General features: G+C 44.1%; 1 protein-coding gene across 1 annotated transcript in view; it reads left to right on the top strand.

Annotated features, from left to right (window-relative positions):
- Positions 1-13,320, top strand: part of LOC122328429 (XK-related protein 7-like) — a 54,440-nt gene that overhangs the window by 1,100 nt on the left and 40,020 nt on the right. The gene's annotated exons all lie outside the window — the stretch shown is intronic.

Below are 13,320 nucleotides of genomic sequence, written 5' to 3'. Positions count from 1 at the left end.
TTGCAACCTGCTTGTGTTGTGACGTTGCATTTAAATGTGCACTAAACTCTCTCATAATTGTTTTTTCCACGCAAAGCAATTTCCTCTTGATTATATTGTTTGTTCTTTTTGCGTTTAGCTTTGGTTTTCCCTTCTGTCTGTGTCCTATCAGAACAGACACGCGACTGAGTTGAGATCCTCTGCTGTGAAAGCAGACAGTTTGTGCTTGTACTTCCTCAAAACGACAGCAGATCACGCAAGAATAGTCCACAGATTTAGAAATAATTGAAAAGTCTGAGCCCCCTTCAGACAAAACAGGCATTGTGTAACCCTACAGGTTCATTACTGGCTAAGTACAGCGAGTACAGACAACTTCCAGGCCTGTTTACTCTGGGGAGGATCGTAACTCATTCTTGCATCGCCTCGTGTGCCTTCATCCTTTTGTTTTAGGCTTACCGTGGAGAGCTTCCAATTGTTTTCTCTGTTCTTGGAGAAGTTATCAAAAGTGCCAAGGCTGGTTTGAAGATCGCTGTGAGCATCATATGCTCTTTCGGGACGACGCAGTCAGCTGTAATAGGGAAACAGAGTCAAAAGATGTTGTTTTATTTGTGCTTTACGGCTTTTGTGCTTCTCAAGGCCTGGAATGGGCATGCGGCGTGTTTGCGAGAGAAACCAGACGGGCACTTGAGGGACAGAGCAGGTTTGTTTTGCTAATGACATTTGAGCTCCATAGGCATTGCTGAAAGCGCCCTGAGGAAAGACTGCATCTGAGGAATGCTTTTCCCTTGTCAGATGCCGCTCCTCTTTATTCCAGAGCAGGGACAGAGGAAGCGATTCACTCCCACATGTGTGTGAGTGTTTTACTGGTAGTTAAGTGCTGAATTATTAACACAGGGCCAGAGAGAACTGTGCGTCTCAGTGATTGTGTGGGAGAGGATACAGCATTTCCTGCCATCGTTCTCCTCAACAAATTCCTGTTACCTCTCTTTCCTTCTCTCTCTCACTCTCCTTACCTCCCACTTGAAATTTCTAAATATGATTTATTATTGCGAACAGTTGTAACCGGAATGGGGAATATTTGCATGGGTTGATATGCGTGTCTGCGTGTGAGCGAGAACCTTTTTTCTTCTGTCAGCCATGACCGGGTCCACACAAAATCAGCACCTGAAGAAGTCCTCAAAATTCCCCGCAGATTTCCTTGCATTGGCTCTCAACGCCTTCTGCCTCACGCACATCTGTTTATTAAATATTGTGGATCGTTTGTGGCTATGTTATGGCAGGTCTATGCTAACAGATATTTATAAAGCGTGTTTAAATCCATTATGCAGATTCACCAAGAAAAAAAGAAAAGAAAAATCCTGTATGTATCTGGTTGTGATTTTATGTTTTAAGAGTTAAACATTTTTTTTCTTCTGCAATTTGTTTGGCATATTACTCTAGTATATATTTGTAATATATGTAGTGTAAATCATATAGAGCTGTATAAGACAAGAACGCATTTTGCTTTTTGGTTTTATGATAACTTTGGAAGGTTTTGATCCATTTCAAATGTTGACTAGTGTAAAAAAAAATAAATAATTGATTTTCATTTGATTTTGTGTAATATTGCTTTAGATTTTACAAATAAAAACAGTCAGTACAGTGGTGGGTTCCTTGTTCTGCATTTCTGTAGTTAATAAAGTAGAGTCATGGGTCTGACATCCAAGGAGCTGATTAAATGTAACTGATGAAATGCAAAGGATAAAAGCTATGGATAAAAGCATCTGCTAAATGCATAAATGTCAATGACAAATATAGAATCTTTATAACCACTTCTACTGAGATATTAGTTTCTGTGCTTTGATTGACCGAGATGTGATGGGAGAAAAAATAGAACAGAGCTTTTCATTTTTTTGTGAAGAACAATGTCTTTATGAATAATGACATTTTAATAATAAGTCCTGTACATTCTTAAATCAACTTAAAAAATTATATATATATATATATATATATATATATATATATATATATATATATATATATATATATATATATATATATATATATATATATATAATGCATTATTTATTTTTAATAAACAACCAAATTTTCGTGTGCTCCCTGAAAACTCTTTGTGCACCACTGGTTGGGAATCACTGTTTTAGAGGTCATACTCACTGGCCTGATTTGTGAATGTGTGTGTGTGTGTGTTTACACAGTATTGTCACGAATGAACGGTCTGAGGCGTGCGGATCCATGTGCAGGCTTTTATTAAACGAAGGCATGGTCATAACAGGCAGGCGTCGAACAGGGCTAACAGATATATAGGAGGCGAGGCAATAACAAAATCCAGAGACAGGCGGAGGTCAGGTCAGGCGGCAAACGATCAGAGAATCAGAATACAGACAGGGTCAAAACCAGAAACAATAATCCACGAATGATATAACTACAATACAACAGGCGAAACAATGCAACCTGCAGTTGAGTGGCTTGCTGCAGTATTTATAGTCCAGGAACAGGAAGTTAACGCAGAGGGAGTGGATGCAGATCACCCAGAGGTCAGGGCTCCCTCTGCTGGCTTGGTGACATAGCCCCCCTCCTAGGAGCGACTCCTGGCGCTCCACAAAACAAAACATAACTGTGAGCTTGGGAGGGGGTTCCGGGAGGGAGTCAGCAAACTGAGACCAGGGAGGAAGAGACGGTGGGAGGAGCCAGGGTGAAGACGGGAGGAGTCCGGAGGCGGGAGGCGATCCAGAACCCAGCCATGATGGTCAGTGGTGGAGCCGGCGGAGGAGGAGCCATGGAGAGGTAACGGTCATCAACCCCATGGAGCCGACCGACGGCGGCGGAGCAGGTGGTCGGGGGAGACTGAGGCGGAGAGCCGAAGAGCCAGGAGTGACACAGCGGCGCTGGAGGTCCTAGGCAATACCGCGGGCTTCGGCGACTGATGCGGAGACGGGAATGAGAAGGACGCGCGGAGCCAGAGCGACAGAGGACTGAGGTGGAGCCGGGGAAGGGAGGAGCCTGACAGAGCCGGAGGAATGGAGGGACGAGGCGGCTGGAGGAGTGGAATCCTGAGGCGATGGATGGTCGACGACCAACCAAGCGTAGCCGGAGAGCGATGGAGCCTGGTGAAGCTGGTGGAATGACAGAGCACGGTAGAGAGGAGGGAGCTAGGAGCCTAAGGGAAGCCGGCGGGTCTACAAGCCGAGGTGGAGTCTGGGACTCGGAGGCGGGACGGTGAAGCGAGGATCCTTCACCCACGGTGGCGATGGAGACTGGCAGACCCGTGGCGAGCTCCAGGTGGAGGGTGGAGGATGAGTGCAGGGGCTGCTGGGATCCATTGTTGACGTGTAGCAAGGGTGGGAGGGTGGGATAACTTGAGGCTTTGCACGAGGCGCGGGCACTGGAGGCTTTGCACGGCGCGCGGGCACTGGAGGCTTTGCACGCGCGCGGGCACTGGAGGCTTTGCACGAGGCGCGGGCACTGGAGGCTTTGCACGAGGCGCGGGCACTGGAGGCTTTGCACGCAGGCGCGGGCACTGGAGGCTTTGCACGTGGCGCGGGCACTGGAGGCTTTGCACGGCGCGGGCACTGGAGGCTTTGCACGCAGCGCGGGCACTGGAGGCTTTGCACGAGGCGCGGGCACTGGAGGCTTTGCACGCAGGCGCGGGCACTGGAGGCTTTGCACGCGCGGCGGCACTGGAGGCTTTGCACGCAGGCGCGGGCACTGGAGGCTTTACGAGCGCGGGCACTGGAGGCTTTGCACGTGGCGCGGGCACTGGAGGCTTTGCACGCCAGGCGCGGGCACTGGAGGCTTTGCACGCAGCGCGGGCACTGGAGGCTTTGCACGAGGCGCGGGCACTGGAGGCTTTGCACGAGCGCGGGCACTGGAGGCTTTACGCAGGCGCGGGCACTGGAGGCTTTGCACGCGCGCGGGCACTGGAGGCTTTGCACGCAGGCGCGGGCACTGGAGGCTTTGCTGGGCAGGCGGCAGCCATCTTGGGAAGCGGCGCTGGGCAGGCGGCAGCCATCTTGGGAAGCGGCTCTGGGCAGGCGGCAGCCATCTTGGGAAGCGGCTCTGGGCAGGCGGCGACCATCTTGGGAAGCGGCTCTGGGCAGGCGGCGACCATCTTGGGAAGCGGCTCTGGGCAGGCGGCGACCATCTTGGGAAGCGGCTCTGGGCAGGCGGCGACCATCTTGGGAAGCGGCTCTGGGCAGGCGGCGACCATCTTGGGAAGCGGCTCTGGGCAGGCGGCGACCATCTTGGGAAGCGGCTCTGGGCAGGCGGCGACCATCTTGGGAAGCGGCTCTGGGCAGGCGGCGACCATCTTGGGAAGCGGCTCTGGGCAGGCGGCGACCATCTTGGGAAGCGGCTCTGGGCAGGCGGCGACCATCTTGGGAAGCGGCTCTGGGCAGGCGGCGACCATCTTGGGAAGCGGCTCTGGGCAGGCGGCGACCATCTTGGGAAGCGGCTCTGGGCAGGCGGCGACCATCTTGGGAAGCGGCTCTGGGCAGGCGGCGACCATCTTGGGAAGCGGCTCTGGGCAGGCGGCGGCCATCTTGGGAGCGGCTCTGGGCAGGCGGCCATCTTGGGAAGCGGCTCTGGGCAGGCGGCGACCATCTTGGGAAGCGGCTCTGGGCAGGCGGCGACCATCTTGGGAAGCGGCTCTGGGCAGGCGGCGACCATCTTGGGAAGCGGCTCTGGGCAGGCGGCGGCCATCTTGGGAAGCGGCTCTGGGCAGGCGGCGACCATCTTGGGCAGCGGCTCTGGGCAGGCGGCGGCCATCTTGGGGAGCGGCTCTGGGCAGGCGGCGGCCATCTTGGGAAGCGGCTCTGGGCAGGCGTCGAACAGGGCTAACAGATATATAGGAGGCGAGGCAATAACAAAATCCAGAGACAGGCGGAGGTCAGGTCAGGCGGCAAACGATCAGAGAATCAGAATACAGACAGGGTCAAAACCAGAAACAATAATCCACGAATGATATAACTACAATACAACAGGCGAAACAATGCAACCTGCAGTTGAGTGGCTTGCTGCAGTATTTATAGTCCAGGAACAGGAAGTTAACGCAGAGGGAGTGGATGCAGATCACCCAGAGGTCAGGGCTCCCTCTGCTGGCTTGGTGACAAGTATCATGTCACATTAGGACATCTGTGTAGAGCTTTATCGGCCTGTTTGTTGTTTGAGTGAGGTTTCTGTTGTCTCAGATAAAATCCACGTGACCTGATCCCAAACTGATGCATTCACAGCAACACCTCGGCGGACTTGGCAGGTCAACTGTATTTTTGAACATCACCAGTCAAATGTGCAACATCTAGCACTACTCTAGCAGTCATAAAGAGCAGATTAAAGAGGCATAAAGCAACTGAGAACATTCAGTTATTGGAAATTCTGAGTCAAGGAGAGATCAATGCACGCCGCTCACATAAACCAGAACTGGAAGAGTCTGAATCAGCTGCAGAGAGCTGGGACTAGATTTACAAAGCCAGCCAAATCAACAGAGTCATCCCTAGATCAGTTATTATGTGAAGCATGTGGTGTGTGAGATTGCATTTTACGGATGTATCGCTGGTCCTTGATCTGTTGTTCGCAATGGCTGAGATCATATGGTCATTTTATTTTGATTTGTCGTAGATTAGTAAATAGAATGTGCTGAATTCAGCTTGTTGATATCGATTTGTTTAAACCAGAAATCTGTAAGATGTACACAAATAGTTTTAAACGGGTATGAAAGGAGCGCTCGCTGGCTATTAAATGTTTCTGATGAAATATCACAAGTATAAAAGCAAAGAGCTGCTAAAAAAAAATCTATCCATTACATTCATTTATTCATTCCTATGGCGGCAGGTAACCGCTGATCTCACTGTAAACAAAAGTGAACGGTATAAAAGAGCCACTCCATAATAGAACGAGATGCACTTTTATTTTTGTCTTAGTGACTTATGACTTCATTGCATTGCATGAATTTTAATGTCACACACCATTAAACACATATCAGTTTAGCTTCTACCTAGGTGAATAAAAACATTAGGGAACTGTGACTCTCCATACATATATATATATATATATATATATATATATATATATATATATATATATATATATAGTTCAGCTTTAAAGTGCTTTGTGTTTTAGACTTTTTAATGAATGAATACCGACACAAATTTAGTAAGAAATGTGCAAGAAAATAACTCAAAATGTTTTTATGTTTCACTGTTTTATAAAAAGAACAGTAAAATCAAAGGTGGAGAACATGCATCATCCATGTAACATAGCAACAGACGGTGATTATTTTTAAATTGTTCATTATTAAAAATGACAATAGACATTGTTCAAAAGCTTTGGGTAAGTAGTTTTTTTTTTTGGGGGTTTCTTATGATCAAAAGACAAACAGTAATTTTGTGAAGTACACGAAGTACAATTACATTTGGAGAAAATGGTTAAAAATCCTCATTATACCAGTGTTCAGTGGCACGCAGTCCTTTAAGTATCATTGTAATATACAGATTTTGTGCTTTTTTTTAAAACAGCGTTGAAAACGATTATGCTGTTTTTTTAACATTTTTGTTCAGAATTCTTTTACAACTAGGAAATTCAGAGAAACAACTCAAATATTTAATTTGAAATAGAATCATTTGTAAATGTCTTAACCGTCACTTTTGTCGAATGTAATCTATACATACCGAATAGAAGCATTGTATAAACGATTAAAAAACACTCGAAACCTCAAACCTTTAAACGGCGGCGTCTACTAAAACTTTCACAGCGGGTTTGAGTCTGGAGCGATTCTGTATTGTACACCGTGGCTTGCATTTTTCAGTCCTCTGTGCCGTACGTGAGACGCCGGAGCTACCCGAGAGACTCTTTTAGGCTACATAAAGTTTCCATTGTCTAAAAACAGGTTTTGCCAAGCTGAAGTAAAGGCTTAGTTGGACCTGTTTTAACACCCCAGACACACGCACACGCAGATGCACTCGAGCACAGAGCAGCTGTTGTGATATGTGTGTTGCAGGTGTGTGAGGCAGTGGAGTGTATCCGCTGGGCCATTAAGGGAGTTGATGGGGATATTCTCACCGAGCTGAAGGCATTACACCGCAGCCGGCGTGCGTGAGGAGCATTTTAAAGCAGAAAACACCTTGCCTATCTCCACTACGCACCTCAAAGTGACATTTTCCCAGGACCGGGGGATGGAGAGAATAATTCCTTATTAGATACGGCCATCATTAGGAACAGGTTAGAGGACGGGAAGGTTGTCTTCGTCTCCTCTCCCCTGCCATCCCTCTATCCACTTGTCAGTCTCGCCATCTCGTTCCCTTCCTAAAGATCCTGATGCTGTCTGTCTTGTCGGGGCTGACCCAGTTCTTCACAGCAGATGCTGGAAAAACACTCACAATGGAGTGACGGATACACTGTGTGTGTGTTTGTGAAGGGAAGCGAGCGTTCACAGGTTTCCTAAACACAGCAGCTGAATATAGATTACGCTGAGCGCCGTTTGTACTGTATGTGAATGCCTCAGTGTACCCATCTGCTTGTCAGACTCAGTTAAACAGAGTTTTTGCCAGCAGATGTGTGCAAGCAGATTTAGGGACTGTACTTTGATACAATGTTATTACATTTAAATCAATCATTTGATACAATGCACTTTTGCATACATACACAGTTTATATAATTACACTATTATATAACATATAACTACATTGTTGACCCATGCCTAATAGCTTAACCCACCCTTAAACCTACTCATACCACCAAACCTGTCCCTAACCTTACCCGTACCCCTCCTCAACAACAGCAAAAGTGTTTTGCAATACACTATGACCAATGTACTTATTTTTGACGTAAACTAAAATAGTAACAAAGGCCACTTTAAATATAAAGCGAGACCCGTTTCTTTGTCTTTCCGTCATCCCAGACATGGCTATCAGTCACTGACCCAGCTTCTTTATGGATCCATTCTGACAAGTCATCAGAGCTCACAGGATGTGTTTTGTTTTATGGATGCACGCGGGACATGGGGTCAAGCCAGTCGCAGTGAAACTTTATGACGCATTTCATTTAAAAGGCGACTCATGAATGTTTGTGTGTTTAAGAGGCGCGTAGTAATTTACTGTCTCTGTTAATCTATCAATCAAACAACAATCTGTCTCTGGCAGGAAATGGATTTTTTATTTACAAACACATATTTGTATTGAAATTAGAATTTTAATCATCTCTTTTGATTGTCCTTGACTGATAAATAGGTTATGCTTTAGAGTTTTACATCAGCAGGAGGACGCACATTGATTTACCTGTTTGCTTCATCGGTGTCTATTTCCCCAGTGCAATTACACCTGTCAATCGTATTACTGCGATTCGATTGGCTGTGACAGTTCTGGGCAGTGCCGGTGTTTTGAACATCTGTATTGGCTATGACCGCGGGTTAATTATGTTTATTATCTAGTCTACACACAGACACGCTTATATAGAGCCTTTTCAGGGTTTGTTATAGTGATAGATCGTAGAAAACTAGTTAAATCCAACAGATGGTGCCTCGTTCTGTCCTAAATTTGACCTTTCTGTCCCAAATGAAAGTGAAACTTTGAGACGTTCACCCAATAATCCCATTTTTCCGTTATTTTGCTTTTGCGCTCTTCACATTTTCTGTATTCTTTATCGCTGTTAGCTGTGGCGTCACATGACGTGTATCCTGGGCGCACTTTTGAGTGAGACGCGAAATATGTACCAATAAGTACATATTACTGTATTTCCCAAAAGAAATGAAAACTAGAGGCGGTAAAACTCCGACACCCTTTATTCCTTTTCACACAAATTTACAGAGTTTGGATTAATGAAGCGAAACTTTCGAAACAGTAGTAATAGTAAAAAAGTAAAAACAATAGTAACTTGCTGGGATATTTGGAATCGGATGCTTTTTATCACTAGCATCACACACATCCATGGGTTTTCATAGATGGTAGGTTAGATGGTTCAGAGATGTACTTGAGAGGCAAGGAGCTCCGTGTAACTAAGGTTCGACAAAACAGTTCAAATCAGTGTACAAACAGTAAAAGTAAGTTGAAATGACTCGGTTGCTTTAACAAGCGCCTTTTTATGTCAGTTTTTGCGTTTGTTAACACTATCGGGTAGGTTTAGGGTTGGATTTGGTGTACTGCATATTTCCAACACGATAGAGAATTAACTTTTAGCGACAGTCCCTGGATATTTAACGTAATAAAAACACAGCAATACGTACCAACATCAACGTAATAAAGCAAGCCTGTTTTAGTGCCATTCAGTGGACATTCCTCTTTGAAACAGCGATGAAAAGTGCAGTGCGGCACGTGAAAACGGTGTTGCACAAAAAGTGTATTTTTATGAGACCAGGTTGGATATATCTTATCTCTGTCGTCAAACTCTGTAAAAAAAAAAAAAAAAAAAGGAGAATAAGCAGGAGCAGGAGAGAAGTGCTGCCTGTTCTCTCCGGGGAAAAATGTAGCGAGAGGTGGAGCTGTGAAATGTAAGGGCATTTTCATTTCTTTTCTGAGTGAAAGATTTCCCGATTACAGAACGAGTGTAATAATGTCACATCATGAGCGGAAGGGAAGAGCAACTCCCCAGGTGCGTAACCTCCCTTGACTCGGTTGCTTGCATATTCATTTATGATATGTATATTCATGCTGATCAGGGCAGAGGTTTAATAGAGCCTTCCTCGGATTCTGTCTTCTTTTTTTTTGTGGACCGTGCCGAGAAGCTTGAGAATAGATGTGACACCGGGGTTATCTGTGAGAGCCAGCTGTGAGAAACCCGGTTACATGAGAGGATAACGCGCAAATAAAAATGTTACGGAACATTTAACATCGTGTAACCAGGCATTTGACTGGCAGCGTTATTGTTTATTGTGGTCAAGAACTACTTCAGTCAGAAGTAGTTGTATGTAAACATGCGCTATAGATAGAGACTAGACACCTGAAGGCTTGACAGATTGGATGCTATAATATTTATATGAAGTTTGGATGTGTTCAGAAACATTATAAGTCTTGTTCAGATTTTAGATCACAGTAATAGAATGCTAGGTGTGTGTGTGTGTGTGTGTGTGTGTGTGTGTGTATAAATATCACCTATAAAGCGATACTGCAGCAGTCAGTAAAAAAAAATCATGTCATGCGATACTTAAACAATCCTAATATGTTAATTTGCTACTCAAGAATTATTTTTGTAATATTGTAATCGGTGATAATATTATAACAGTTGTCCTGCTTATAGGACATTTCAAAGAACAGGATTAGTTGAAAGATAAAACGTATGTTCAGTTTCTTGATTGTTTCACTTCGTAAGACCTCAATATATCATCAAGAGCCACAGGGATTCATTTTGTGCAGCCTGTTATGCATCTTCTGTTTCTTTTTTTACTTTTTTAATTGCTGGTAGACATTGACTTGCATGCTATGCATCACCAAGGTCCATGGTTTCAGCTAAAAATCTTCTTGTACAGTCGTGCTAAAGAAACAGTTGGGGCAGGGGAATACTGTTGTAATGTTTTTAAAATGTTGCATATTAAATGATTTATTAAAACCTTTGAGACATTAAAACCTCGAATAACTCGCATTTTAAAAATCTGCTATTTAAAATATTTGTCGTTTAAATTGTACGCGACACTGAATGTCTCAGAAATACATTAAATGTTAAAATTAATTAATTAGTTAATATTTAGCATCACTAAGCTGCACCTTGCAAATTCAGAAGACGTGTGTATCGCCGGCTTGATTGGAGATGCTGTTGATATATGAAGAGTTCATTTGCAAAAACGTTCAAAAACCATGTTTTTTTTTTTAAATCTTGCATTCCAATGAATATCAATCCAACTGCAGTCGGGTTCATTTACTAAATAATAATAATAACAACTAACGGAGCAAAAATTAACACGATAAAACAGGTGATTTTATGAAAATGAATAAAAACTGCGTTATCTGTTTTTGCCAATGAGCTCTTTATATAGTCAAAGTTTAGTTTGCAGTGCACATCTGCTCTCTGAGGCTGAAACTGCAAAACGCAGCATCCCAAATACTTCAGTCCCTCTTCGAAGTACCTTTGTGGTTGCTAAGGTGTTTCGGAGTGGTTGCTAAGAGGTTGCTTGCTGGCCCAAGTCAAAAGAGCTTAAATAGGCAGTTTCTGTCCTTAGTCCTTCCAAACACGTGACGACTTCATCTTCAGGTCTCAAATTAAGATGTTTTTAATGAATTCCAAGAGCTATCTGACGTTATAGACAGCCAGGATCCTTACACGAACATAGCAAGGACATCATTAAAATAATCCATGTGACGTCAGTGGTTCAACCATAATTTTACAAATCTACGACAATACCTTTTGTGTGCAAAGAATCTCATATCTTAATGATATCCAGGTCCCTAGACACAGTACGGCTTTATTCGCACCCATACCAATAAACGCATTACAGTGTACTACAAAGGCTTATAGATCGGTCCCATTGAAAAGTATTAATAGTCATGCTTCCTTCAGCGAGCACCACTAATTATTTCAAACAATAACAGCTGAACACAAGGCCCATTAGTCACGCTATCGATTCAACATAACGTTGAAAATGACCAGCGTCCCTCGTTCACGCTGTCCTCCGCTTCCACAGTCCGATTCCTCTAAAGAGCCTGTGATTTAACAATTCAACTACAAGCTCTCTCCGGCCCCCTGATGAATGCATCGAATTCCTTTTTTTTTTTCTCTCGAGCTCGCCTCATTTTTCTCCACCACTTCAGAGGGTCAAGGATGAAAAATGGAAAACAGAAGAATAGTCTGTTCTAGTTATTTTCCCGAGCAGGCACAGAGAGCTGGAGGAGAAGATAACTCCGTAGAGGTGTGACATCCCGAAATAACGCCACTGTTTCCACAAGCCACAATCAGCGCTTTTTAGCTCGGTGCGTCAAAGCGTTTAGAGTTTTACTCGCAACCGTGTTTCTTTTGTGCGCTTTGAGAAAACCGTGTCCGCCGGAAACAAAAGTCGGTTGAGAGGGGAGAGCAAGGCGTTTCTTTTCCTGACATCTTAATCTTGATCTGGCAGTCGCTGCACCTTGAACCGCCGCTCACCACAAATACGGAAGCGTTGATTTAACGGACGGACTTTATTGCTGGTTGTTTGAAAATGGGACGCGGTGAGATATACATCGATTTCTATATAAATATAGTGGGATGCACGTATATTTTAAGAGCGGGGAGGCGATACAAGGCGGGAGAGTTATTCCCATTGCTGCGCAGTTTGCTGTGGAAGCATTTTCACAGGCCAAACAATACAGAGTGAAGAGTCTGCATTTCACACAATGCCACCACACTCCCACCCACACACACACACACACACACAAAACACATAAACACACATGCACACCAGCAAACTTTTGCTTGCACACAGACATAAAAAAAGGATATCTGAAAGTACGCCGTTCGGTTTAGCCTAGAAAAAAATGACACGGGCCTATGCATTTATATACGCGGCATATTAGTACTCGTAACACATTTTTTGCTCATTTAGTCGTTGCATGTTTCGCCTAAACATCTGAAAGTACGCTTTAAAAGCTTTTTGACGCAAATTTTTAAAAGAGAAATGGCTGCTTAGAACGGAACGTGCAAAAGAGCAGCAGTCATTTAAAATAGAAATCTTTTATAACATTACAACGGTTTCTTTAATGTCAATTTGATCAATTTAACGCGTGGCCTTGCTGCATGAAAACATAAAAAACTAAAAATAATCAAGAATTGAGAATTAAATTGCACTTGCACATACCTGATACGGCCTTTATGTGCTTTCAAGCATTACCGGTGTTGCATTTATTGAGTTCTGCACAGTGTTACGTTCATTGAGAATGAACCTGCTGTCTTCTACTACACGTCTACACGGACTTCATAAATTGCTTATTTTTTATCGAATCTGTGATTCAACTAAATCTGAGCCTGCATTTTCATCTTATATGGCAATGTTTATATTGATTACATTGGCATTCTGTATTCTTCCTGCGTTCTGCATTCCTGTATTCTTAGGCTGCTGGCTAAAGTGTGTTTTATGTGGTCTATAAATGAGTGAATGAAGTTTGTTTGTCAGGAAAAATGCTGTGTGCTTTCATCTTCCTCGCTTTCCTGGCAAATCTGTGTGTCAAAATCAGCAGGATTGATTTCACAATAGGCTTCAGGTGACGTATATCATAACCACACTACCAATGCACATTGGCAGATTTACTTTATTATCTTTTCTTTGCTTTTATGCATTTGGCAGATGCTTTATTCTAACTGACTTACATTGCATTCAAGCTGTAACTCTTGCTTTCCGTAGGAATCAAACCCAGGACCTTGGTGTTGTTAGTGCTGTTTGTGTTAGAGCTT

The sequence above is a fragment of the Puntigrus tetrazona genome, chromosome 23 (assembly GCF_018831695.1).
Source record: "Puntigrus tetrazona isolate hp1 chromosome 23, ASM1883169v1, whole genome shotgun sequence".
Classification (NCBI taxonomy): domain Eukaryota; kingdom Metazoa; phylum Chordata; class Actinopteri; order Cypriniformes; family Cyprinidae; genus Puntigrus; species Puntigrus tetrazona.
Note: the sequence above shows the minus strand (reverse complement) of the source record. Positions and strands in the feature narration are given on the sequence as shown.